This window comes from Ambystoma mexicanum, chromosome 1p (assembly GCF_040938575.1).
Source record: "Ambystoma mexicanum isolate Mex_15411 chromosome 1p, UKY_AmexF1_1, whole genome shotgun sequence".
Lineage (NCBI taxonomy): Eukaryota > Metazoa > Chordata > Amphibia > Caudata > Ambystomatidae > Ambystoma > Ambystoma mexicanum.
In genome coordinates this window covers 233,198,282-233,224,145 of record NC_090921.1, presented here as the reverse complement: position 1 = coordinate 233,224,145, position 25,864 = coordinate 233,198,282, and the positions used below count along the sequence as shown (strand labels likewise).

Genomic DNA, 25,864 nt, shown 5'->3' with positions numbered 1-25,864 from the left:
CCTCGGCCAAGAATAGCATTTGCATGACCAGCATGCCCGGCGGTATGGTAAGCATATTTTGCATGGCTCCGCCCCAAGATTTCCATGGGTCCCACAGCGCCTGGTCCGAGACGGCCAGACACAGGCTGAAGAGCTCCACCCAGCCAAGCTGCAGCCCGGCCTGGCACTGGCCCCGTCACCTAGCGGCCGAAAGTCACCCTCAGCTGCCCAGGAGATGCTCCCCCAAGTGCGTCCCCCTCAGATAAGGCTTGGCCGTTCGGGGCCTTTCAGGGGTTTCAGGGGTGAGGCAGGGCAAGGACAGTGTCCCCCATCTCCTCCTTGTGCTGCTGGCTGGCTGGCTGGCTGGCTGGCTGGCTCCTTTGCCTTGCTTTGCAGCTCCTGTGAAAAGCAAGCAAAAAGGGCAGACTTTTTTTTCCTCCCGTGACACAACAGCACCTTTTCCGAAACACTGGAAAAAAAAACACATTTAAACAAAAAAATATTGCAAAGTGCTCTTCTTTCAAGAATTGCTCAGTCTTTCTTTTTCACAGCATTGTTTTCCCCAAGTGGGGAAGTGCACCAGTCCTGGAGGTACTGCAATACCAAGTTGATGCGTGGAGTGGACAGAGCAAGCTCCCATTCCATCTCCCGGTTCCAAAAATCAATTTAATATATGGTCCCCAGATAGAGGACGTATCAGATATTAAACTGATAAGAACAGATTTTTTTTTTTTTTTTTTTTAACGGTCTCCACATCTCCCCTTGCAACCGTCCCATTCCTCCAGCAAGGTAGGGTGTACTACATTGCGACTATATGCCAATTAGAGGTTCTCACGGGTTATCCGTGTATTGGTTTAGAAACTGTCAAAAAGGGAGGCTTCGAGCACGGTCTCCCTAGACGCTTCTGCCCGAGCCTGACTTTGTCGACCTTTTCCGCTGGAAAGGAAGCAGGTCATGTTAAGTTATGGTGTACATTACTTACGTATCCTTGTCATGCCGCCTCGCGTGCGGCCGACAATTCCTTCGTTTTCTCCACTCAGAGGTGGGTCCTGTTTGAGAAAAAGCACAAGAACATGTTGTGTAAATGTACGTTTACTCACTCTCTGTCGTCGTCGTCCTCCGGCCCGTCGATGATTGCGTAGTCTCTCAGGAGGCTGTGGATCATCCGGCGGCAGGATTCCGTCGTCGTCTCTTTCTTCCCTACCACCAGGCGGTTTCCGGAAAATAGGAGCACATCTTTTACGCAGCACAGGATTCTCCAGCAGGCCTGGGTGTCTTCCTGTGTGTGGGTCCCCGGGAACAAACCGTACATCAATGCGTCGGCATTGATGTTTGCTGACGGGATCTTGCCCCCTAGTTCCGTGGCCAAGTCCCGCATCAAGTTGCGTGCGTAGGGGCAATCCCAGAGGAGGTGGTACTCTGTCTCGTCCGCCATGCAGCCCCGGGGGCAGTTTTTGAAGCGGTTGAGACCCCTGGCGTGCATGAACGCTCGCACCGGTAGACCTCCCTGGATGGCCATCCAGGCTACGTCTTTGTGCTTGTTCGTGAGCCGTTTCGATGCCACATTGCCCCATACGCGCTCTGCGGCCTCTGATGATAGGGTCCTGATCTGCTCGCAAACGTCCCTGTCACGAATGCTTTTGTGGATGGCCCCATTCTTCCACTAGTCCGGCGCCGCTGCCTCCAGCTGGAATTCTCGTACAAAACGCTCCGCCTCAGCGTAGTACCAGGGGGCCGTCCAGTTGTATGGGATCCTGTCGTCTCACACCACCCATCCCAGCCTCCGCCATACCGGGAGTAGGAAGAAGCGGGCCATCAGGAAACCTACGTGACTTTCATCACTGCTCCTCAGCGTGAGCCTCACGCAGTTGCAGGTGAAGAAGCCTCTCAGCATGGTGGGGATGTCCGGCACCCCCTTCCCGCCTTTGTCGTGTGTCTTGATCATGGTTGCTCTCTTCACCCTAGCCATCTTGGAGTTCCAGATGAAGTAGAAGACCATCCTCGTGATGGTTTTTGCGGTGGACTTCGGCACCGGCCAGACCTGTGCAAGGTACTGTAGGACCGGGAGCACGTTGTTCGCCAGAGCCAGCGTCTTCCCCTCTATGGTCAGCCTCCGCAGGCTCCATAGCCCTAGTTTTTGTTTGGCTTTCGCCACACGCTCGTCCCATGACCTTTTCGCGGCCCCCTCGTAGCCGAACCACACACCCAGGATTTTCATGTGGACCGGTCTGATGGGGAAGGGCAGAGAACAGCTACTACACTTGATCTTAGCCAAAAGGCCGAGAAGCGATGCCCACAAAAGCTTTGCCTGAAAGACTGCTGCTCGGCAGCTCCCCTGCTGACTCGGAGCAACGCTCTGCGGCAGAGCCCCAGATTCCTCGGCCAAGAATAGCATTTGCATGACCAGCATGCCCGGCGGTATGGTAAGCATATTTTGCATGGCTCCGCCCCAAGATTTCCATGGGTCCCACAGCGCCTGGTGCGAGACGGCCAGACACAGGCTGCAGAGCTCCACCCAGCCAAGCTGCAGCCCGGCCTGGCACTGGCCCCGTCACCTAGCGGCCGAAAGTCACCCTCAGCTGCCCAGGAGATGCTCCCCCAAGTGCGTCCCCCTCAGATAAGGCTTGGCCGTTCGGGGCCTTTCAGGGGTTTCAGGGGTGAGGCAGGGCAAGGACAGTGTCCCCCATCTCCTCCTTGTGCTGCTGGCTGGCTGGCTGGCTGGCTGGCTGGCTCCTTTGCCTTGCTTTGCAGCTCCTGTGAAAAGCAAGCAAAAAGGGCAGACTTTTTTTTCCTCCCGTGACACAACAGCACCTTTTCCGAAACACTGGAAAAAAAAAACACATTTAAACAAAAAAATATTGCCAAGTGCTCTTCTTTCAAGAATTGCTCAGTCTTTCTTTTTCACAGCATTGTTTTCCCCAAGTGGGGAAGTGCACCAGTCCTGGAGGTACTGCAATACCAAGTTGATGCGTGGAGTGGACAGAGCAAGCTCCCATTCCATCTCCCGGTTCCAAAAATCAATTTAATATATGGTCCCCAGATAGAGGACGTATCAGATATTAAACTGATAAGAACAGATTTTTTTTTTTTTTTTTTTTTTTTTTTTTTTCGGTCTCCTCATCACCCCTTTAACCGTCCCAAACCTCCAATTTTTTGAAAATCAGGAAAAAAGAAAAATAGACCAAATCAAAAAATGTCAAATCAAAAAAGGCCAATCAAAAAAAAAACGTATAACTACATTTATAATTTATTCTCTTCTCCTCTATTTCAGAGGTTCAAAAAACCAAAATCTAGGATATTAAAAGTCTCCAATTTTTCTGCTGCCACATAAAAATACAAATTTTGCTCAACAGAATTTTCTCTTTTCTTCTCTTATCTTCTTTCCCCATTTCAGAACTTATTTAAAAGATGCTTTCCCATCTCTAATGGCTGACCGACTCCGATCAGATTTCCGCCTTCTTGACTTTCGCTCAATCCCCTTCTGTAACAACTGATTCTCCACCTCCTCATCCTTTTCACTATCCGACCCAGATTGTAAAACCCCATACTTATTCGACGTTTTCACTCCCTGAACGGCAGTACGTACTTGCAAATCAACTTGTTGAACAACCACTCTTTCCCTTTCCAAAAGATTCTTGACGTGTGGTGTCAAAGACGGGAGCACCACTAAATCCTGTCCAGCCGAACTAACCCCTATCACAGGATTTAAAGCATTTATTTTACTCTCCAACTCCCTGGCATCCATCAACTGAAAACACTTCCGTTGATAATCCCGATATAATCTGAAATCATGTCGATGCTGTTGGAAATCACAGTCTTTTTCTTTCTTGTCAATCCGATGTTTTATATAACCGTTCAAAATCAATTCCTCCCGCTCAGAAGACAAAGCTTTTCCATAATAAAAAAACTCTGGAAATCTTTCCAATTTTTCCCTAATTTCACTATTCGGTAATATTTCTCCATACATCCAAGAAAACTGTTCCTCATACTTTCCACCGACTACTTGAGCAACTTTCATTCCACTTTTCTTCTCAGCCCCCTTTTCATCTGCCACTTCACTTCCACTGGCTGCTTGAACAATTTCATCTTCATCTATTCCCTTTTCAAGTTCTTCTTCATCTACTGCTACAATGTTTTCCACATCTTCCACTCGTACTATATCCACATTTTCAACCAACTTCTCTTCCTTCCTTAAATCTTCCAATGTGTTAATCGGATTCATCACAACTGCACGATCCCCTCTGAAAAAACCACCTTCACTAGTAGCTTGTGCATATGTACGCCTAGTCGTCGGGCATGTCACTGCAACATGTCCCTCCGTATTACAAACAGTACACAGTAGTGTCTGATCACATTCCATCAATTTATGGTTCGATTTACCACAATTCCAACATTTATCTTTCGGGCAATCTCGTTTTGTGTGTCCAAACTGTCGACAAAACCTACAGAACACCGGCTGGTTGGGGTAATACAGATACCCATTCTGTTCCAAAATCTTAAACACCCCCGGGGGGTGACATAAACCTCCAATGCCTTCTGGATGTTTTTTTAACACTACAACAAATCTCCGATCACCGTTAAAATATCCAAATTTGTTCCTTTGCATTTGACCTCCTTTCACTTCTTCACAATAATGCAATAACCAATTAGTAATTTTCTCTACTGACACGAATGGATTGTACATATGCACAATTAATGGAACAGTTTGTCGGACGAAACAAAGCTCCACCAAAACACCTTCCAAAATATTATTGTTCTTCTTTTCCATTTTGTACACTTCATACGCACTCAAGGAAGAGACTTCGTCTACAAAAGTAATATCATACATGCAAGCGTTCCTATGCTCTTGCATACAATAAATTTTGTCTCTGTCTATTTGTAAAGCCTCAAAAAGTACCTTATTAACAACATAGTCGAAATCCTTTACTTCTTGGAAATCCTTTTGGACAGCAATCCGAATCGAATATCTCAGCTGCGTCGCCGGCGGTAGAACACGCGATGCTTCAGCCATGCTGGGGGGGACTCCTGATACGTTCCCCTTCAAATCTTCCACTCAAAACACGTCCAGCCCGAAAGATTCTCCGGCCCTTCAAGGCATGATCAGTAGCCCACTCCCTGACCCGAAGGTCAGGGAGACCAGCTGTAAAAGGAGTCTACCTTGGACTGGGCAAGCCAGACAGCTAAGGTGAATGCCGACACTTGATCATAGCCAAAAGGCCGAGAAGCGATGCCCACAAAAGCTTTGCCTGAAAGACTGCTGCTCGGCAGCTCCCCTGCTGACTCGGAGCAACGCTCTGCGGCAGAGCCCCAGATTCCTCGGCCAAGAATAGCATTTGCATGACCAGCATGCCCGGCGGTATGGTAAGCATATTTTGCATGGCTCCGCCCCAAGATTTCCATGGGTCCCACAGCGCCTGGTGCGAGACGGCCAGACACAGGCTGCAGAGCTCCACCCAGCCAAGCTGCAGCCCGGCCTGGCACTGGCCCCGTCACCTAGCGGCCGAAAGTCACCCTCAGCTGCCCAGGAGATGCTCCCCCAAGTGCGTCCCCCTCAGATAAGGCTTGGCCGTTCGGGGCCGTTCGGGGCCTTTCAGGGGTGAGGCAGGGCAAGGACAGTGTCCCCCATCTCCTCCTTGTGCTGCTGGCTGGCTGGCTGGCTCCTTTGCCTTGCTTTGCAGCTCCTGTGAAAAGCAAGCAAAAAGGGCAGACTTTTTTTTCCTCCCGTGACACAACAGCACCTTTTCCGAAACACTGGAAAAAAAAAACACATTTAAACAAAAAAATATTGCAAAGTGCTCTTCTTTCAAGAATTGCTCAGTCTTTCTTTTTCACAGCATTGTTTTCCCCAAGTGGGGAAGTGCACCAGTCCTGGAGGTACTGCAATACCAAGTTGATGCGTGGAGTGGACAGAGCAAGCTCCCATTCCATCTCCCGGTTCCAAAAATCAATTTAATATATGGTCCCCAGATAGAGGACGTATCAGATATTAAACTGATAAGAACAGATACTACACTTGATCTTAGCCAAAAGGCCGAGAAGCGATGCCCACAAAAGCTTTGCCTGAAAGACTGCTGCTCGGCAGCTCCCCTGCTGACTCGGAGCAACGCTCTGCGGCAGAGCCCCAGATTCCTCGGCCAAGAATAGCATTTGCATGACCAGCATGCCCGGCGGTATGGTAAGCATATTTTGCATGGCTCCGCCCCAAGATTTCCATGGGTCCCACAGCGCCTGGTGCGAGACGGCCAGACACAGGCTGCAGAGCTCCACCCAGCCAAGCTGCAGCCCGGCCTGGCACTGGCCCCGTCACCTAGCGGCCGAAAGTCACCCTCAGCTGCCCAGGAGATGCTCCCCCAAGTGCGTCCCCCTCAGATAAGGCTTGGCCGTTCGGGGCCGTTCAGGGGTGAGGCAGGGCAAGGACAGTGTCCCCCATCTCCTCCTTGTGCTGCTGGCTGGCTGGCTGGCTCCTTTGCCTTGCTTTGCAGCTCCTGTGAAAAGCAAGCAAAAAGGGCAGACTTTTTTTTCCTCCCGTGACACAACAGCACCTTTTCCGAAACACTGGAAAAAAAAAACACATTTAAACAAAAAAATATTGCAAAGTGCTCTTCTTTCAAGGATTGCTCAGTCTTTCTTTTTCACAGCATTGTTTTCCCCAAGTGGGGAAGTGCACCAGTCCTGGAGGTACTGCAATACCAAGTTGAAGCGTGGAGTGGACAGAGCAAGCTCCCATTCCATCTCCCGGTTCCAAAAATCAATTTAATATATGGTCCCCAGATAGAGGACGTATCAGATATTAAACTGATAAGAACAGATACTACACTTGATCTTAGCCAAAAGGCCGAGAAGCGATGCCCACAAAAGCTTTGCCTGAAAGACTGCTGCTCGGCAGCTCCCCTGCTGACTCGGAGCAACGCTCTGCGGCAGAGCCCCAGATTCCTCGGCCAAGAATAGCATTTGCATGACCAGCATGCCCGGCGGTATGGTAAGCATATTTTGCATGGCTCCGCCCCAAGATTTCCATGGGTCCCACAGCGCCTGGTGCGAGACGGCCAGACACAGGCTGCAGAGCTCCACCCAGCCAAGCTGCAGCCCGGCCTGGCACTGGCCCCGTCACCTAGCGGCCGAAAGTCACCCTCAGCTGCCCAGGAGATGCTCCCCCAAGTGCGTCCCCCTCAGATAAGGCTTGGCCGTTCGGGGCCGTTCGGGGACTTTCAGGGGTGAGGCAGGGCAAGGACAGTGTCCCCCATCTCCTCCTTGTGCTGCTGGCTGGCTGGCTGGCTCCTTTGCCTTGCTTTGCAGCTCCTGTGAAAAGCAAGCAAAAAGGGCAGACTTTTTTTTCCTCCCGTGACACAACAGCACCTTTTCCGAAACACTGGAAAAAAAAAACACATTTAAACAAAAAAATATTGCAAAGTGCTCTTCTTTCAAGAATTGCTCAGTCTTTCTTTTTCACAGCATTGTTTTCCCCAAGTGGGGAAGTGCACCAGTCCTGGAGGTACTGCAATACCAAGTTGATGCGTGGAGTGGACAGAGCAAGCTCCCATTCCATCTCCCGGTTCCAAAAATCAATTTAATATATGGTCCCCAGATAGAGGACGTATCAGATATTAAACTGATAAGAACAGATACTACACTTGATCTTAGCCAAAAGGCCGAGAAGCGATGCCCACAAAAGCTTTGCCTGAAAGACTGCTGCTCGGCAGCTCCCCTGCTGACTCGGAGCAACGCTCTGCGGCAGAGCCCCAGATTCCTCGGCCAAGAATAGCATTTGCATGACCAGCATGCCCGGCGGTATGGTAAGCATATTTTGCATGGCTCCGCCCCAAGATTTCCATGGGTCCCACAGCGCCTGGTGCGAGACGGCCAGACACAGGCTGCAGAGCTCCACCCAGCCAAGCTGCAGCCCGGCCTGGCACTGGCCCCGTCACCTAGCGGCCGAAAGTCACCCTCAGCTGCCCAGGAGATGCTCCCCCAAGTGCGTCCCCCTCAGATAAGGCTTGGCCGTTCGGGGCCGTTCGGGGCCTTTCAGGGGTGAGGCAGGGCAAGGACAGTGTCCCCCATCTCCTCCTTGTGCTGCTGGCTGGCTGGCTGGCTCCTTTGCCTTGCTTTGCAGCTCCTGTGAAAAGCAAGCAAAAAGGGCAGACTTTTTTTTCCTCCCGTGACACAACAGCACCTTTTCCGAAACACTGGAAAAAAAAAACACATTTAAACAAAAAAATATTGCAAAGTGCTCTTCTTTCAAGAATTGCTCAGTCTTTCTTTTTCACAGCATTGTTTTCCCCAAGTGGGGAAGTGCACCAGTCCTGGAGGTACTGCAATACCAAGTTGATGCGTGGAGTGGACAGAGCAAGCTCCCATTCCATCTCCCGGTTCCAAAAATCAATTTAATATATGGTCCCCAGATAGAGGACGTATCAGATATTAAACTGATAAGAACAGATACTACACTTGATCTTAGCCAAAAGGCCGAGAAGCGATGCCCACAAAAGCTTTGCCTGAAAGACTGCTGCTCGGCAGCTCCCCTGCTGACTCGGAGCAACGCTCTGCGGCAGAGCCCCAGATTCCTCGGCCAAGAATAGCATTTGCATGACCAGCATGCCCGGCGGTATGGTAAGCATATTTTGCATGGCTCCGCCCCAAGATTTCCATGGGTCCCACAGCGCCTGGTGCGAGACGGCCAGACACAGGCTGCAGAGCTCCACCCAGCCAAGCTGCAGCCCGGCCTGGCACTGGCCCCGTCACCTAGCGGCCGAAAGTCACCCTCAGCTGCCCAGGAGATGCTCCCCCAAGTGCGTCCCCCTCAGATAAGGCTTGGCCGTTCGGGGCCGTTCAGGGGTGAGGCAGGGCAAGGACAGTGTCCCCCATCTCCTCCTTGTGCTGCTGGCTGGCTGGCTGGCTCCTTTGCCTTGCTTTGCAGCTCCTGTGAAAAGCAAGCAAAAAGGGCAGACTTTTTTTTCCTCCCGTGACACAACAGCACCTTTTCCGAAACACTGGAAAAAAAAAACACATTTAAACAAAAAAATATTGCAAAGTGCTCTTCTTTCAAGGATTGCTCAGTCTTTCTTTTTCACAGCATTGTTTTCCCCAAGTGGGGAAGTGCACCAGTCCTGGAGGTACTGCAATACCAAGTTGAAGCGTGGAGTGGACAGAGCAAGCTCCCATTCCATCTCCCGGTTCCAAAAATCAATTTAATATATGGTCCCCAGATAGAGGACGTATCAGATATTAAACTGATAAGAACAGATACTACACTTGATCTTAGCCAAAAGGCCGAGAAGCGATGCCCACAAAAGCTTTGCCTGAAAGACTGCTGCTCGGCAGCTCCCCTGCTGACTCGGAGCAACGCTCTGCGGCAGAGCCCCAGATTCCTCGGCCAAGAATAGCATTTGCATGACCAGCATGCCCGGCGGTATGGTAAGCATATTTTGCATGGCTCCGCCCCAAGATTTCCATGGGTCCCACAGCGCCTGGTGCGAGACGGCCAGACACAGGCTGCAGAGCTCCACCCAGCCAAGCTGCAGCCCGGCCTGGCACTGGCCCCGTCACCTAGCGGCCGAAAGTCACCCTCAGCTGCCCAGGAGATGCTCCCCCAAGTGCGTCCCCCTCAGATAAGGCTTGGCCGTTCGGGGCCGTTCAGGGGTGAGGCAGGGCAAGGACAGTGTCCCCCATCTCCTCCTTGTGCTGCTGGCTGGCTGGCTGGCTCCTTTGCCTTGCTTTGCAGCTCCTGTGAAAAGCAAGCAAAAAGGGCAGACTTTTTTTTCCTCCCGTGACACAACAGCACCTTTTCCGAAACACTGGAAAAAAAAAACACATTTAAACAAAAAAATATTGCAAAGTGCTCTTCTTTCAAGGATTGCTCAGTCTTTCTTTTTCACAGCATTGTTTTCCCCAAGTGGGGAAGTGCACCAGTCCTGGAGGTACTGCAATACCAAGTTGAAGCGTGGAGTGGACAGAGCAAGCTCCCATTCCATCTCCCGGTTCCAAAAATCAATTTAATATATGGTCCCCAGATAGAGGACGTATCAGATATTAAACTGATAAGAACAGATACTACACTTGATCTTAGCCAAAAGGCCGAGAAGCGATGCCCACAAAAGCTTTGCCTGAAAGACTGCTGCTCGGCAGCTCCCCTGCTGACTCGGAGCAACGCTCTGCGGCAGAGCCCCAGATTCCTCGGCCAAGAATAGCATTTGCATGACCAGCATGCCCGGCGGTATGGTAAGCATATTTTGCATGGCTCCGCCCCAAGATTTCCATGGGTCCCACAGCGCCTGGTGCGAGACGGCCAGACACAGGCTGCAGAGCTCCACCCAGCCAAGCTGCAGCCCGGCCTGGCACTGGCCCCGTCACCTAGCGGCCGAAAGTCACCCTCAGCTGCCCAGGAGATGCTCCCCCAAGTGCGTCCCCCTCAGATAAGGCTTGGCCGTTCGGGGCCGTTCGGGGACTTTCAGGGGTGAGGCAGGGCAAGGACAGTGTCCCCCATCTCCTCCTTGTGCTGCTGGCTGGCTGGCTGGCTCCTTTGCCTTGCTTTGCAGCTCCTGTGAAAAGCAAGCAAAAAGGGCAGACTTTTTTTTCCTCCCGTGACACAACAGCACCTTTTCCGAAACACTGGAAAAAAAAAACACATTTAAACAAAAAAATATTGCAAAGTGCTCTTCTTTCAAGAATTGCTCAGTCTTTCTTTTTCACAGCATTGTTTTCCCCAAGTGGGGAAGTGCACCAGTCCTGGAGGTACTGCAATACCAAGTTGATGCGTGGAGTGGACAGAGCAAGCTCCCATTCCATCTCCCGGTTCCAAAAATCAATTTAATATATGGTCCCCAGATAGAGGACGTATCAGATATTAAACTGATAAGAACAGATACTACACTTGATCTTAGCCAAAAGGCCGAGAAGCGATGCCCACAAAAGCTTTGCCTGAAAGACTGCTGCTCGGCAGCTCCCCTGCTGACTCGGAGCAACGCTCTGCGGCAGAGCCCCAGATTCCTCGGCCAAGAATAGCATTTGCATGACCAGCATGCCCGGCGGTATGGTAAGCATATTTTGCATGGCTCCGCCCCAAGATTTCCATGGGTCCCACAGCGCCTGGTGCGAGACGGCCAGACACAGGCTGCAGAGCTCCACCCAGCCAAGCTGCAGCCCGGCCTGGCACTGGCCCCGTCACCTAGCGGCCGAAAGTCACCCTCAGCTGCCCAGGAGATGCTCCCCCAAGTGCGTCCCCCTCAGATAAGGCTTGGCCGTTCGGGGCCGTTCGGGGCCTTTCAGGGGTGAGGCAGGGCAAGGACAGTGTCCCCCATCTCCTCCTTGTGCTGCTGGCTGGCTGGCTGGCTCCTTTGCCTTGCTTTGCAGCTCCTGTGAAAAGCAAGCAAAAAGGGCAGACTTTTTTTTCCTCCCGTGACACAACAGCACCTTTTCCGAAACACTGGAAAAAAAAAACACATTTAAACAAAAAAATATTGCAAAGTGCTCTTCTTTCAAGAATTGCTCAGTCTTTCTTTTTCACAGCATTGTTTTCCCCAAGTGGGGAAGTGCACCAGTCCTGGAGGTACTGCAATACCAAGTTGATGCGTGGAGTGGACAGAGCAAGCTCCCATTCCATCTCCCGGTTCCAAAAATCAATTTAATATATGGTCCCCAGATAGAGGACGTATCAGATATTAAACTGATAAGAACAGATACTACACTTGATCTTAGCCAAAAGGCCGAGAAGCGATGCCCACAAAAGCTTTGCCTGAAAGACTGCTGCTCGGCAGCTCCCCTGCTGACTCGGAGCAACGCTCTGCGGCAGAGCCCCAGATTCCTCGGCCAAGAATAGCATTTGCATGACCAGCATGCCCGGCGGTATGGTAAGCATATTTTGCATGGCTCCGCCCCAAGATTTCCATGGGTCCCACAGCGCCTGGTGCGAGACGGCCAGACACAGGCTGCAGAGCTCCACCCAGCCAAGCTGCAGCCCGGCCTGGCACTGGCCCCGTCACCTAGCGGCCGAAAGTCACCCTCAGCTGCCCAGGAGATGCTCCCCCAAGTGCGTCCCCCTCAGATAAGGCTTGGCCGTTCGGGGCCGTTCAGGGGTGAGGCAGGGCAAGGACAGTGTCCCCCATCTCCTCCTTGTGCTGCTGGCTGGCTGGCTGGCTCCTTTGCCTTGCTTTGCAGCTCCTGTGAAAAGCAAGCAAAAAGGGCAGACTTTTTTTTCCTCCCGTGACACAACAGCACCTTTTCCGAAACACTGGAAAAAAAAAACACATTTAAACAAAAAAATATTGCAAAGTGCTCTTCTTTCAAGGATTGCTCAGTCTTTCTTTTTCACAGCATTGTTTTCCCCAAGTGGGGAAGTGCACCAGTCCTGGAGGTACTGCAATACCAAGTTGAAGCGTGGAGTGGACAGAGCAAGCTCCCATTCCATCTCCCGGTTCCAAAAATCAATTTAATATATGGTCCCCAGATAGAGGACGTATCAGATATTAAACTGATAAGAACAGATACTACACTTGATCTTAGCCAAAAGGCCGAGAAGCGATGCCCACAAAAGCTTTGCCTGAAAGACTGCTGCTCGGCAGCTCCCCTGCTGACTCGGAGCAACGCTCTGCGGCAGAGCCCCAGATTCCTCGGCCAAGAATAGCATTTGCATGACCAGCATGCCCGGCGGTATGGTAAGCATATTTTGCATGGCTCCGCCCCAAGATTTCCATGGGTCCCACAGCGCCTGGTGCGAGACGGCCAGACACAGGCTGCAGAGCTCCACCCAGCCAAGCTGCAGCCCGGCCTGGCACTGGCCCCGTCACCTAGCGGCCGAAAGTCACCCTCAGCTGCCCAGGAGATGCTCCCCCAAGTGCGTCCCCCTCAGATAAGGCTTGGCCGTTCGGGGCCGTTCGGGGACTTTCAGGGGTGAGGCAGGGCAAGGACAGTGTCCCCCATCTCCTCCTTGTGCTGCTGGCTGGCTGGCTGGCTCCTTTGCCTTGCTTTGCAGCTCCTGTGAAAAGCAAGCAAAAAGGGCAGACTTTTTTTTCCTCCCGTGACACAACAGCACCTTTTCCGAAACACTGGAAAAAAAAAACACATTTAAACAAAAAAATATTGCAAAGTGCTCTTCTTTCAAGAATTGCTCAGTCTTTCTTTTTCACAGCATTGTTTTCCCCAAGTGGGGAAGTGCACCAGTCCTGGAGGTACTGCAATACCAAGTTGATGCGTGGAGTGGACAGAGCAAGCTCCCATTCCATCTCCCGGTTCCAAAAATCAATTTAATATATGGTCCCCAGATAGAGGACGTATCAGATATTAAACTGATAAGAACAGATACTACACTTGATCTTAGCCAAAAGGCCGAGAAGCGATGCCCACAAAAGCTTTGCCTGAAAGACTGCTGCTCGGCAGCTCCCCTGCTGACTCGGAGCAACGCTCTGCGGCAGAGCCCCAGATTCCTCGGCCAAGAATAGCATTTGCATGACCAGCATGCCCGGCGGTATGGTAAGCATATTTTGCATGGCTCCGCCCCAAGATTTCCATGGGTCCCACAGCGCCTGGTGCGAGACGGCCAGACACAGGCTGCAGAGCTCCACCCAGCCAAGCTGCAGCCCGGCCTGGCACTGGCCCCGTCACCTAGCGGCCGAAAGTCACCCTCAGCTGCCCAGGAGATGCTCCCCCAAGTGCGTCCCCCTCAGATAAGGCTTGGCCGTTCGGGGCCGTTCAGGGGTGAGGCAGGGCAAGGACAGTGTCCCCCATCTCCTCCTTGTGCTGCTGGCTGGCTGGCTGGCTCCTTTGCCTTGCTTTGCAGCTCCTGTGAAAAGCAAGCAAAAAGGGCAGACTTTTTTTTTCTCCCGTGACACAACAGCACCTTTTCCGAAACACTGGAAAAAAAAAAACACATTTAAACAAAAAAATATTGCAAAGTGCTCTTCTTTCAAGGATTGCTCAGTCTTTCTTTTTCACAGCATTGTTTTCCCCAAGTGGGGAAGTGCACCAGTCCTGGAGGTACTGCAATACCAAGTTGAAGCGTGGAGTGGACAGAGCAAGCTCCCATTCCATCTCCCGGTTCCAAAAATCAATTTAATATATGGTCCCCAGATAGAGGACGTATCAGATATTAAACTGATAAGAACAGATACTACACTTGATCTTAGCCAAAAGGCCGAGAAGCGATGCCCACAAAAGCTTTGCCTGAAAGACTGCTGCTCGGCAGCTCCCCTGCTGACTCGGAGCAACGCTCTGCGGCAGAGCCCCAGATTCCTCGGCCAAGAATAGCATTTGCATGACCAGCATGCCCGGCGGTATGGTAAGCATATTTTGCATGGCTCCGCCCCAAGATTTCCATGGGTCCCACAGCGCCTGGTGCGAGACGGCCAGACACAGGCTGCAGAGCTCCACCCAGCCAAGCTGCAGCCCGGCCTGGCACTGGCCCCGTCACCTAGCGGCCGAAAGTCACCCTCAGCTGCCCAGGAGATGCTCCCCCAAGTGCGTCCCCCTCAGATAAGGCTTGGCCGTTCGGGGCCGTTCGGGGACTTTCAGGGGTGAGGCAGGGCAAGGACAGTGTCCCCCATCTCCTCCTTGTGCTGCTGGCTGGCTGGCTGGCTCCTTTGCCTTGCTTTGCAGCTCCTGTGAAAAGCAAGCAAAAAGGGCAGACTTTTTTTTCCTCCCGTGACACAACAGCACCTTTTCCGAAACACTGGAAAAAAAAAACACATTTAAACAAAAAAATATTGCAAAGTGCTCTTCTTTCAAGAATTGCTCAGTCTTTCTTTTTCACAGCATTGTTTTCCCCAAGTGGGGAAGTGCACCAGTCCTGGAGGTACTGCAATACCAAGTTGATGCGTGGAGTGGACAGAGCAAGCTCCCATTCCACCTCCCGGTTCCAAAAATCAATTTAATATATGGTCCCCAGATAGAGGACGTATCAGATATTAAACTGATAAGAACAGATACTACACTTGATCTTAGCCAAAAGGCCGAGAAGCGATGCCCACAAAAGCTTTGCCTGAAAGACTGCTGCTCGGCAGCTCCCCTGCTGACTCGGAGCAACGCTCTGCGGCAGAGCCCCAGATTCCTCGGCCAAGAATAGCATTTGCATGACCAGCATGCCCGGCGGTATGGTAAGCATATTTTGCATGGCTCCAACCCAAGATTTCCATGGGTCCCACAGCGCCTGGTGCGAGACGGCCAGACACAGGCTGCAGAGCTCCACCCAGCCAAGCTGCAGCCCGGCCTGGCACTGGCCCCGTCACCTAGCGGCCGAAAGTCACCCTCAGCTGCCCAGGAGATGCTCCCCCAAGTGCGTCCCCCTCAGATAAGGCTTGGCCGTTCGGGGCCGTTCGGGGACTTTCAGGGGTGAGGCAGGGCAAGGACAGTGTCCCCCATCTCCTCCTTGTGCTGCTGGCTGGCTGGCTGGCTCCTTTGCCTTGCTTTGCAGCTCCTGTGAAAAGCAAGCAAAAAGGGCAGACTTTTTTTTCCTCCCGTGACACAACAGCACCTTTTCCGAAACACTGGAAAAAAAAAACACATTTAAACAAAAACATATTGCAAAGTGCTCTTCTTTCAAGAATTGCTCAGTCTTTCTTTTTCACAGCATTGTTTTCCCCAAGTGGGGAAGTGCACCAGTCCTGGAGGTACTGCAATACCAAGTTGATGCGTGGAGTGGACAGAGCAAGCTCCCATTCCATCTCCCGGTTCCAAAAATCAATTTAATATATGGTCCCCAGATAGAGGACGTATCAGATATTAAACTGATAAGAACAGATTTTTTTTTTTTTTTTTTTTTTTTTTTTCGGTCTCCTCATCACCCCTTTAACCGTCCCAAACCTCCAATTTTTTGAAAATCAGGAAAAAAGAAAAATAGACCAAATCAAAAAATGTCAAATCAAAAAAGGCCAATCAAAAAAAAAACGTATAACTACATTTATAATTTATTCTCTTCTCCTCTATTTCAGAGGTTCAAAAAACCAAAATCTAGGATATTAAAAGTCTCCAATTTTTCTGCTGCCACATAAAAATACAAATTTTGCTCAACAGAATTTTCTCTTTTCTTCTCTTATCTTCTTTCCCCATTTCAGAACTTATTTAAAAGATGCTTTCCCATCTCTAATGGCTGACCGACTCCGATCAGATTTCCGCCTTCTTGACTTTCGCTCAATCCCCTTCTGTAACAACTGATTCTCCACCTCCTCATCCTTTTCACTATCCGACCCAGATTGTAAAACCCCATACTTATTCGACGTTTTCACTCCCTGAACGGCAGTACGTACTTGCAAATCAACTTGTTGAACAACCACTCTTTCCCTTTCCAAAAGATTCTTGACGTGTGGTGTCAAAGACGGGAGCACCACTAAATCCTGTCCAGCCGAACTAACCCCATCACAGGATTTAAAGCATTTATTTTACTCTCCAACTCCCTGGCATCCATCAACTGAAAACACTTCCGTTGATAATCCCGATATAATCTGAAATCATGTCGATGCTGTTGGAAATCACAGTCTTTTTCTTTCTTGTCAATCCGATGTTTTATATAACCGTTCAAAATCAATTCCTCCCGCTCAGAAGACAAAGCTTTTCCATAATAAAAAAACTCTGGAAATCTTTCCAATTTTTCCCTAATTTCACTATTCGGTAATATTTCTCCATACATCCAAGAAAACTGTTCCTCATACTTTCCACCGACTACTTGAGCAACTTTCATTCCACTTTTCTTCTCAGCCCCCTTTTCATCTGCCACTTCACTTCCACTGGCTGCTTGAACAATTTCATCTTCATCTATTCCCTTTTCAAGTTCTTCTTCATCTACTGCTACAATGTTTTCCACATCTTCCACTCGTACTATATCCACATTTTCAACCAACTTCTCTTCCTTCCTTAAATCTTCCAATGTGTTAATCGGATTCATCACAACTGCACGATCCCCTCTGAAAAAACCACCTTCACTAGTAGCTTGTGCATATGTACGCCTAGTCGTCGGGCATGTCACTGCAACATGTCCCTCCGTATTACAAACAGTACACAGTAGTGTCTGATCACATTCCATCAATTTATGGTTCGATTTACCACAATTCCAACATTTATCTTTCGGGCAATCTCGTTTTGTGTGTCCAAACTGTCGACAAAACCTACAGAACACCGGCTGGTTGGGGTAATACAGATACCCATTCTGTTCCAAAATCTTAAACACCCCCGGGGGGTGACATAAACCTCCAATGCCTTCTGGATGTTTTTTTAACACTACAACAAATCTCCGATCACCGTTAAAATATCCAAATTTGTTCCTTTGCATTTGACCTCCTTTCACTTCTTCACAATAATGCAATAACCAATTAGTAATTTTCTCTACTGACACGAATGGATTGTACATATGCACAATTAATGGAACAGTTTGTCGGACGAAACAAAGCTCCACCAAAACACCTTCCAAAATATTATTGTTCTTCTTTTCCATTTTGTACACTTCATACGCACTCAAGGAAGAGACTTCGTCTACAAAAGTAATATCATACATGCAAGCGTTCCTATGCTCTTGCATACAATAAATTTTGTCTCTGTCTATTTGTAAAGCCTCAAAAAGTACCTTATTAACAACATAGTCGAAATCCTTTACTTCTTGGAAATCCTTTTGGACAGCAATCCGAATCGAATATCTCAGCTGCGTCGCCGGCGGTAGAACACGCGATGCTTCAGCCATGCTGGGGGGGACTCCTGATACGTTCCCCTTCAAATCTTCCACTCAAAACACGTCCAGCCCGAAAGATTCTCCGGCCCTTCAAGGCATGATCAGTAGCCCACTCCCTGACCCGAAGGTCAGGGAGACCAGCTGTAAAAGGAGTCTACCTTGGACTGGGCAAGCCAGACAGCTAAGGTGAATGCCGACACTTGATCATAGCCAAAAGGCCGAGAAGCGATGCCCACAAAAGCTTTGCCTGAAAGACTGCTGCTCGGCAGCTCCCCTGCTGACTCGGAGCAACGCTCTGCGGCAGAGCCCCAGATTCCTCGGCCAAGAATAGCATTTGCATGACCAGCATGCCCGGCGGTATGGTAAGCATATTTTGCATGGCTCCGCCCCAAGATTTCCATGGGTCCCACAGCGCCTGGTGCGAGACGGCCAGACACAGGCTGCAGAGCTCCACCCAGCCAAGCTGCAGCCCGGCCTGGCACTGGCCCCGTCACCTAGCGGCCGAAAGTCACCCTCAGCTGCCCAGGAGATGCTCCCCCAAGTGCGTCCCCCTCAGATAAGGCTTGGCCGTTCGGGGCCGTTCGGGGACTTTCAGGGGTGAGGCAGGGCAAGGACAGTGTCCCCCATCTCCTCCTTGTGCTGCTGGCTGGCTGGCTGGCTCCTTTGCCTTGCTTTGCAGCTCCTGTGAAAAGCAAGCAAAAAGGGCAGACTTTTTTTTCCTCCCGTGACACAACAGCACCTTTTCCGAAACACTGGAAAAAAAAAACACATTTAAACAAAAAAATATTGCAAAGTGCTCTTCTTTCAAGAATTGCTCAGTCTTTCTTTTTCACAGCATTGTTTTCCCCAAGTGGGGAAGTGCACCAGTCCTGGAGGTACTGCAATACCAAGTTGATGCGTGGAGTGGACAGAGCAAGCTCCCATTCCATCTCCCGGTTCCAAAAATCAATTTAATATATGGTCCCCAGATAGAGGACGTATCAGATATTAAACTGATAAGAACAGATACTACACTTGATCTTAGCCAAAAGGCCGAGAAGCGATGCCCACAAAAGCTTTGCCTGAAAGACTGCTGCTCGGCAGCTCCCCTGCTGACTCGGAGCAACGCTCTGCGGCAGAGCCCCAGATTCCTCGGCCAAGAATAGCATTTGCATGACCAGCATGCCCGGCGGTATGGTAAGCATATTTTGCATGGCTCCGCCCCAAGATTTCCATGGGTCCCACAGCGCCTGGTGCGAGACGGCCAGACACAGGCTGCAGAGCTCCACCCAGCCAAGCTGCAGCCCGGCCTGGCACTGGCCCCGTCACCTAGCGGCCGAAAGTCACCCTCAGCTGCCCAGGAGATGCTCCCCCAAGTGCGTCCCCCTCAGATAAGGCTTGGCCGTTCGGGGCCGTTCAGGGGTGAGGCAGGGCAAGGACAGTGTCCCCCATCTCCTCCTTGTGCTGCTGGCTGGCTGGCTGGCTCCTTTGCCTTGCTTTGCAGCTCCTGTGAAAAGCAAGCAAAAAGGGCAGACTTTTTTTTCCTCCCGTGACACAACAGCACCTTTTCCGAAACACTGGAAAAAAAAAACACATTTAAACAAAAAAATATTGCAAAGTGCTCTTCTTTCAAGAATTGCTCAGTCTTTCTTTTTCACAGCATTGTTTTCCCCAAGTGGGGAAGTGCACCAGTCCTGGAGGTACTGCAATACCAAGTTGATGCGTGGAGTGGACAGAGCAAGCTCCCATTCCACCTCCCGGTTCCAAAAATCAATTTAATATATGGTCCCCAGATAGAGGACGTATCAGATATTAAACTGATAAGAACAGATACTACACTTGATCTTAGCCAAAAGGCCGAGAAGCGATGCCCACAAAAGCTTTGCCTGAAAGACTGCTGCTCGGCAGCTCCCCTGCTGACTCGGAGCAACGCTCTGCGGCAGAGCCCCAGATTCCTCGGCCAAGAATAGCATTTGCATGACCAGCATGCCCGGCGGTATGGTAAGCATATTTTGCATGGCTCCGCCCCAAGATTTCCATGGGTCCCACAGCGCCTGGTGCGAGACGGCCAGACACAGGCTGCAGAGCTCCACCCAGCCAAGCTGCAGCCCGGCCTGGCACTGGCCCCGTCACCTAGCGGCCGAAAGTCACCCTCAGCTGCCCAGGAGATGCTCCCCCAAGTGCGTCCCCCTCAGATAAGGCTTGGCCGTTCGGGGCCGTTCGGGGACTTTCAGGGGTGAGGCAGGGCAAGGACAGTGTCCCCCATCTCCTCCTTGTGCTGCTGGCTGGCTGGCTGGCTCCTTTGCCTTGCTTTGCAGCTCCTGTGAAAAGCAAGCAAAAAGGGCAGACTTTTTTTTCCTCCCGTGACACAACAGCACCTTTTCCGAAACACTGGAAAAAAAAAACACATTTAAACAAAAAAATATTGCAAAGTGCTCTTCTTTCAAGAATTGCTCAGTCTTTCTTTTTCACAGCATTGTTTTCCCCAAGTGGGGAAGTGCACCAGTCCTGGAGGTACTGCAATACCAAGTTGATGCGTGGAGTGGACAGAGCAAGCTCCCATTCCATCTCCCGGTTCCAAAAATCAATTTAATATATGGTCCCCAGATAGAGGACGTATCAGATATTAAACTGATAAGAACAGATTTTTTTTTCTTTTTTTTTTTTTTTTTTTTCGGTCTCCTCATCACCCCTTTAACCGTCCCAAACCTCCAATTTTTTGAAAATCAGGAAAAAAGAAAAATAGACCAAATCAAAAAATGTCAAATCAAAAAAGGCCAATCAAAAAAAAAACGTATAACTACATTTATAATTTATTCTCTTCTCCTCTATTTCAGAGGTTCAAAAAACCAAAATCTAGGATATTAAAAGTCTCCAATTTTTCTGCTGCCACATAAAAATACAAATTTTGCTCAACAGAATTTTCTCTTTTCTTCTCTTATCTTCTTTCCCCATTTCAGAACTTATTTAAAAGATGCTTTCCCATCTCTAATGGCTGACCGACTCCGATCAGATTTCCGCCTTCTTGACTTTCGCTCAATCCCCTTCTGTAACAACTGATTCTCCACCTCCTCATCCTTTTCACTATCCGACCCAGATTGTAAAACCCCATACTTATTCGACGTTTTCACTCCCTGAACGGCAGTACGTACTTGCAAATCAACTTGTTGAACAACCACTCTTTCCCTTTCCAAAAGATTCTTGACGTGTGGTGTCAAAGACGGGAGCACCACTAAATCCTGTCCAGCCGAACTAACCCCATCACAGGATTTAAAGCATTTATTTTACTCTCCAACTCCCTGGCATCCATCAACTGAAAACACTTCCGTTGATAATCCCGATATAATCTGAAATCATGTCGATGCTGTTGGAAATCACAGTCTTTTTCTTTCTTGTCAATCCGATGTTTTATATAACCGTTCAAAATCAATTCCTCCCGCTCAGAAGACAAAGCTTTTCCATAATAAAAAAACTCTGGAAATCTTTCCAATTTTTCCCTAATTTCACTATTCGGTAATATTTCTCCATACATCCAAGAAAACTGTTCCTCATACTTTCCACCGACTACTTGAGCAACTTTCATTCCACTTTTCTTCTCAGCCCCCTTTTCATCTGCCACTTCACTTCCACTGGCTGCTTGAACAATTTCATCTTCATCTATTCCCTTTTCAAGTTCTTCTTCATCTACTGCTACAATGTTTTCCACATCTTCCACTCGTACTATATCCACATTTTCAACCAACTTCTCTTCCTTCCTTAAATCTTCCAATGTGTTAATCGGATTCATCACAACTGCACGATCCCCTCTGAAAAAACCACCTTCACTAGTAGCTTGTGCATATGTACGCCTAGTCGTCGGGCATGTCACTGCAACATGTCCCTCCGTATTACAAACAGTACACAGTAGTGTCTGATCACATTCCATCAATTTATGGTTCGATTTACCACAATTCCAACATTTATCTTTCGGGCAATCTCGTTTTGTGTGTCCAAACTGTCGACAAAACCTACAGAACACCGGCTGGTTGGGGTAATACAGATACCCATTCTGTTCCAAAATCTTAAACACCCCCGGGGGGTGACATAAACCTCCAATGCCTTCTGGATGTTTTTTTAACACTACAACAAATCTCCGATCACCGTTAAAATATCCAAATTTGTTCCTTTGCATTTGACCTCCTTTCACTTCTTCACAATAATGCAATAACCAATTAGTAATTTTCTCTACTGACACGAATGGATTGTACATATGCACAATTAATGGAACAGTTTGTCGGACGAAACAAAGCTCCACCAAAACACCTTCCAAAATATTATTGTTCTTCTTTTCCATTTTGTACACTTCATACGCACTCAAGGAAGAGACTTCGTCTACAAAAGTAATATCATACATGCAAGCGTTCCTATGCTCTTGCATACAATAAATTTTGTCTCTGTCTATTTGTAAAGCCTCAAAAAGTACCTTATTAACAACATAGTCGAAATCCTTTACTTCTTGGAAATCCTTTTGGACAGCAATCCGAATCGAATATCTCAGCTGCGTCGCCGGCGGTAGAACACGCGATGCTTCAGCCATGCTGGGGGGGACTCCTGATACGTTCCCCTTCAAATCTTCCACTCAAAACACGTCCAGCCCGAAAGATTCTCCGGCCCTTCAAGGCATGATCAGTAGCCCACTCCCTGACCCGAAGGTCAGGGAGACCAGCTGTAAAAGGAGTCTACCTTGGACTGGGCAAGCCAGACAGCTAAGGTGAATGCCGACACTTGATCATAGCCAAAAGGCCGAGAAGCGATGCCCACAAAAGCTTTGCCTGAAAGACTGCTGCTCGGCAGCTCCCCTGCTGACTCGGAGCAACGCTCTGCGGCAGAGCCCCAGATTCCTCGGCCAAGAATAGCATTTGCATGACCAGCATGCCCGGCGGTATGGTAAGCATATTTTGCATGGCTCCGCCCCAAGATTTCCATGGGTCCCACAGCGCCTGGTGCGAGACGGCCAGACACAGGCTGCAGAGCTCCACCCAGCCAAGCTGCAGCCCGGCCTGGCACTGGCCCCGTCACCTAGCGGCCGAAAGTCACCCTCAGCTGCCCAGGAGATGCTCCCCCAAGTGCGTCCCCCTCAGATAAGGCTTGGCCGTTCGGGGCCGTTCAGGGGTGAGGCAGGGCAAGGACAGTGTCCCCCATCTCCTCCTTGTGCTGCTGGCTGGCTGGCTGGCTCCTTTGCCTTGCTTTGCAGCTCCTGTGAAAAGCAAGCAAAAAGGGCAGACTTTTTTTTCCTCCCGTGACACAACAGCACCTTTTCCGAAACACTGGAAAAAAAAAACACATTTAAACAAAAAAATATTGCAAAGTGCTCTTCTTTCAAGGATTGCTCAGTCTTTCTTTTTCACAGCATTGTTTTCCCCAAGTGGGGAAGTGCACCAGTCCTGGAGGTACTGCAATACCAAGTTGAAGCGTGGAGTGGACAGAGCAAGCTCCCATTCCATCTCCCGGTTCCAAAAATCAATTTGATATATGGTCCCCAGATAGAGGACGTATCAGATATTAAACTGATAAGAACAGATACTACACTTGATCTTAGCCAAAAGGCCGAGAAGCGATGCCCACAAAAGCTTTGCCTGAAAGACTGCTGCTCGGCAGCTCCCCTGCTGACTCGGAGCAACGCTCTGCGGCAGAGCCCCAGATTCCTCGGCCAAGAATAGCATTTGCATGACCAGCATGCCCGGCGGTATGGTAAGCATATTTTGCATGGCTCCGCCCCAAGATTTCCATGGGTCCCACAGCGCCTGGTGCGAGACGGCCAGACACAGGCTGCAGAGCTCCACCCAGCCAAGCTGCAGCCCGGCCTGGCACTGGCCCCGTCACCTAGCGGCCGAAAGTCACCCTCAGCTGCCCAGGAGATGCTCCCCCAAGTGCGTCCCCCTCAGATAAGGCTTGGCCGTTCGGGACCGTTCGGGGACTTTCAGGGGTGAGGCAGGGCAAGGACAGTGTCCCCCATCTCCTCCTTGTGCTGCTGGCTGGCTGGCTGGCTCCTTTGCCTTGCTTTGCAGCTCCTGTGAAAAGCAAGCAAAAAGGGCAGACTTTTTTTTCCTCCCGTGACACAACAGCACCTTTTCCGAAACACTGGAAAAAAAAAACACATTTAAACAAAAAAATATTGCAAAGTGCTCTTCTTTCAAGAATTGCTCAGTCTTTCTTTTTCACAGCATTGTTTTCCCCAAGTGGGGAAGTGCACCAGTCCTGGAGGTACTGCAATACCAAGTTGATGCGTGGAGTGGACAGAGCAAGCTCCCATTCCATCTCCCGGTTCCAAAAATCAATTTAATATATGGTCCCCAGATAGAGGACGTATCAGATATTAAACTGATAAGAACAGATACTACACTTGATCTTAGCCAAAAGGCCGAGAAGCGATGCCCACAAAAGCTTTGCCTGAAAGACTGCTGCTCGGCAGCTCCCCTGCTGACTCGGAGCAACGCTCTGCGGCAGAGCCCCAGATTCCTCGGCCAAGAATAGCATTTGCATGACCAGCATGCCCGGCGGTATGGTAAGCATATTTTGCATGGCTCCGCCCCAAGATTTCCATGGGTCCCACAGCGCCTGGTGCGAGACGGCCAGACACAGGCTGCAGAGCTCCACCCAGCCAAGCTGCAGCCCGGCCTGGCACTGGCCCCGTCACCTAGCGGCCGAAAGTCACCCTCAGCTGCCCAGGAGATGCTCCCCCAAGTGCGTCCCCCTCAGATAAGGCTTGGCCGTTCGGGGCCGTTCAGGGGTGAGGCAGGGCAAGGACAGTGTCCCCCATCTCCTCCTTGTGCTGCTGGCTGGCTGGCTGGCTGGCTCCTTTGCCTTGCTTTGCAGCTCCTGTGAAAAGCAAGCAAAAAGGGCAGACTTTTTTTTCCTCCCGTGACACAACAGCACCTTTTCCGAAACACTGGAAAAAAAAAACACATTTAAACAAAAAAATATTGCAAAGTGCTCTTCTTTCAAGGATTGCTCAGTCTTTCTTTTTCACAGCATTGTTTTCCCCAAGTGGGGAAGTGCACCAGTCCTGGAGGTACTGCAATACCAAGTTGATGCGTGGAGTGGACAGAGCAAGCTCCCATTCCATCTCCCGGTTCCAAAAATCAATTTAATATATGGTCCCCAGATAGAGGACGTATCAGATATTAAACTGATAAGAACAGATACTACACTTGATCTTAGCCAAAAGGCCGAGAAGCGATGCCCACAAAAGCTTTGCCTGAAAGACTGCTGCTCGGCAGCTCCCCTGCTGACTCGGAGCAACGCTCTGCGGCAGAGCCCCAGATTCCTCGGCCAAGAATAGCATTTGCATGACCAGCATGCCCGGCGGTATGGTAAGCATATTTTGCATGGCTCCGCCCCAAGATTTCCATGGGTCCCACAGCGCCTGGTGCGAGACGGCCAGACACAGGCTGCAGAGCTCCACCCAGCCAAGCTGCAGCCCGGCCTGGCACTGGCCCCGTCACCTAGCGGCCGAAAGTCACCCTCAGCTGCCCAGGAGATGCTCCCCCAAGTGCGTCCCCCTCAGATAAGGCTTGGCCGTTCGGGGCCGTTCGGGGCCTTTCAGGGGTGAGGCAGGGCAAGGACAGTGTCCCCCATCTCCTCCTTGTGCTGCTGGCTGGCTGGCTGGCTCCTTTGCCTTGCTTTGCAGCTCCTGTGAAAAGCAAGCAAAAAGGGCAGACTTTTTTTTCCTCCCGTGACACAACAGCACCTTTTCCGAAACACTGGAAAAAAAAAACACATTTAAACAAAAAAATATTGCAAAGTGCTCTTCTTTCAAGAATTGCTCAGTCTTTCTTTTTCACAGCATTGTTTTCCCCAAGTGGGGAAGTGCACCAGTCCTGGAGGTACTGCAATACCAAGTTGATGCGTGGAGTGGACAGAGCAAGCTCCCATTCCATCTCCCGGTTCCAAAAATCAATTTAATATATGGTCCCCAGATAGAGGACGTATCAGATATTAAACTGATAAGAACAGATACTACACTTGATCTTAGCCAAAAGGCCGAGAAGCGATGCCCACAAAAGCTTTGCCTGAAAGACTGCTGCTCGGCAGCTCCCCTGCTGACTCGGAGCAACGCTCTGCGGCAGAGCCCCAGATTCCTCGGCCAAGAATAGCATTTGCATGACCAGCATGCCCGGCGGTATGGTAAGCATATTTTGCATGGCTCCGCCCCAAGATTTCCATGGGTCCCACAGCGCCTGGTGCGAGACGGCCAGACACAGGCTGCAGAGCTCCACCCAGCCA

The 25,864-nt window shown here is 50.1% G+C and overlaps 18 non-coding genes and 5 pseudogenes across 18 annotated transcripts; all 23 read right to left on the bottom strand.

Annotated features, from left to right (window-relative positions):
• Nucleotides 1–548: 548 nt before the first annotated feature.
• Nucleotides 549–729, bottom strand: LOC138460721 (U2 spliceosomal RNA; annotated as a pseudogene).
• A 1,457-nt stretch (nt 730–2,186) lies between these two features.
• Nucleotides 2,187–2,270, bottom strand: LOC138461337 (U2 spliceosomal RNA; annotated as a pseudogene).
• A 634-nt stretch (nt 2,271–2,904) lies between these two features.
• LOC138460941 (U2 spliceosomal RNA) lies at nt 2,905–3,075 on the bottom strand (annotated as a pseudogene).
• Nucleotides 3,076–5,831: 2,756 nt separating this feature from the next.
• LOC138459011 (U2 spliceosomal RNA) lies at nt 5,832–6,022 on the bottom strand. The gene has a single exon (XR_011262520.1). It is a non-coding gene; the product is annotated as a U2 spliceosomal RNA (small nuclear RNA).
• Nucleotides 6,023–6,635: 613 nt separating this feature from the next.
• On the bottom strand, nt 6,636–6,826 carry LOC138459176 (U2 spliceosomal RNA). Its single transcript, XR_011262550.1, has one exon. It is a non-coding gene; the product is annotated as a U2 spliceosomal RNA (small nuclear RNA).
• Nucleotides 6,827–7,449: 623 nt separating this feature from the next.
• Nucleotides 7,450–7,640, bottom strand: LOC138459000 (U2 spliceosomal RNA). The gene has a single exon (XR_011262518.1). It is a non-coding gene; the product is annotated as a U2 spliceosomal RNA (small nuclear RNA).
• Nucleotides 7,641–8,263: 623 nt separating this feature from the next.
• On the bottom strand, nt 8,264–8,454 carry LOC138458989 (U2 spliceosomal RNA). The gene has a single exon (XR_011262515.1). It is a non-coding gene; the product is annotated as a U2 spliceosomal RNA (small nuclear RNA).
• Nucleotides 8,455–9,067: 613 nt separating this feature from the next.
• LOC138459165 (U2 spliceosomal RNA) lies at nt 9,068–9,258 on the bottom strand. The gene has a single exon (XR_011262547.1). It is a non-coding gene; the product is annotated as a U2 spliceosomal RNA (small nuclear RNA).
• Nucleotides 9,259–9,871: 613 nt separating this feature from the next.
• On the bottom strand, nt 9,872–10,062 carry LOC138459154 (U2 spliceosomal RNA). Its single transcript, XR_011262545.1, has one exon. It is a non-coding gene; the product is annotated as a U2 spliceosomal RNA (small nuclear RNA).
• Nucleotides 10,063–10,685: 623 nt separating this feature from the next.
• LOC138458978 (U2 spliceosomal RNA) lies at nt 10,686–10,876 on the bottom strand. The gene has a single exon (XR_011262513.1). It is a non-coding gene; the product is annotated as a U2 spliceosomal RNA (small nuclear RNA).
• Nucleotides 10,877–11,499: 623 nt separating this feature from the next.
• Nucleotides 11,500–11,690, bottom strand: LOC138458967 (U2 spliceosomal RNA). Its single transcript, XR_011262511.1, has one exon. It is a non-coding gene; the product is annotated as a U2 spliceosomal RNA (small nuclear RNA).
• Nucleotides 11,691–12,303: 613 nt separating this feature from the next.
• LOC138459143 (U2 spliceosomal RNA) lies at nt 12,304–12,494 on the bottom strand. Its single transcript, XR_011262543.1, has one exon. It is a non-coding gene; the product is annotated as a U2 spliceosomal RNA (small nuclear RNA).
• A 623-nt stretch (nt 12,495–13,117) lies between these two features.
• On the bottom strand, nt 13,118–13,308 carry LOC138458955 (U2 spliceosomal RNA). Its single transcript, XR_011262509.1, has one exon. It is a non-coding gene; the product is annotated as a U2 spliceosomal RNA (small nuclear RNA).
• A 614-nt stretch (nt 13,309–13,922) lies between these two features.
• Nucleotides 13,923–14,113, bottom strand: LOC138459132 (U2 spliceosomal RNA). The gene has a single exon (XR_011262542.1). It is a non-coding gene; the product is annotated as a U2 spliceosomal RNA (small nuclear RNA).
• Nucleotides 14,114–14,736: 623 nt separating this feature from the next.
• LOC138459077 (U2 spliceosomal RNA) lies at nt 14,737–14,927 on the bottom strand. Its single transcript, XR_011262531.1, has one exon. It is a non-coding gene; the product is annotated as a U2 spliceosomal RNA (small nuclear RNA).
• A 623-nt stretch (nt 14,928–15,550) lies between these two features.
• Nucleotides 15,551–15,776, bottom strand: LOC138460930 (U2 spliceosomal RNA; annotated as a pseudogene).
• A 2,697-nt stretch (nt 15,777–18,473) lies between these two features.
• LOC138458944 (U2 spliceosomal RNA) lies at nt 18,474–18,664 on the bottom strand. The gene has a single exon (XR_011262507.1). It is a non-coding gene; the product is annotated as a U2 spliceosomal RNA (small nuclear RNA).
• Nucleotides 18,665–19,277: 613 nt separating this feature from the next.
• LOC138459066 (U2 spliceosomal RNA) lies at nt 19,278–19,468 on the bottom strand. The gene has a single exon (XR_011262529.1). It is a non-coding gene; the product is annotated as a U2 spliceosomal RNA (small nuclear RNA).
• A 623-nt stretch (nt 19,469–20,091) lies between these two features.
• On the bottom strand, nt 20,092–20,260 carry LOC138461150 (U2 spliceosomal RNA; annotated as a pseudogene).
• Nucleotides 20,261–23,006: 2,746 nt separating this feature from the next.
• LOC138459715 (U2 spliceosomal RNA) lies at nt 23,007–23,197 on the bottom strand. Its single transcript, XR_011262647.1, has one exon. It is a non-coding gene; the product is annotated as a U2 spliceosomal RNA (small nuclear RNA).
• A 623-nt stretch (nt 23,198–23,820) lies between these two features.
• Nucleotides 23,821–24,011, bottom strand: LOC138458933 (U2 spliceosomal RNA). Its single transcript, XR_011262505.1, has one exon. It is a non-coding gene; the product is annotated as a U2 spliceosomal RNA (small nuclear RNA).
• Nucleotides 24,012–24,628: 617 nt separating this feature from the next.
• Nucleotides 24,629–24,819, bottom strand: LOC138458922 (U2 spliceosomal RNA). Its single transcript, XR_011262503.1, has one exon. It is a non-coding gene; the product is annotated as a U2 spliceosomal RNA (small nuclear RNA).
• A 623-nt stretch (nt 24,820–25,442) lies between these two features.
• LOC138458911 (U2 spliceosomal RNA) lies at nt 25,443–25,633 on the bottom strand. Its single transcript, XR_011262502.1, has one exon. It is a non-coding gene; the product is annotated as a U2 spliceosomal RNA (small nuclear RNA).
• Between the last annotated feature and the right edge of the window lie 231 nt (nt 25,634–25,864).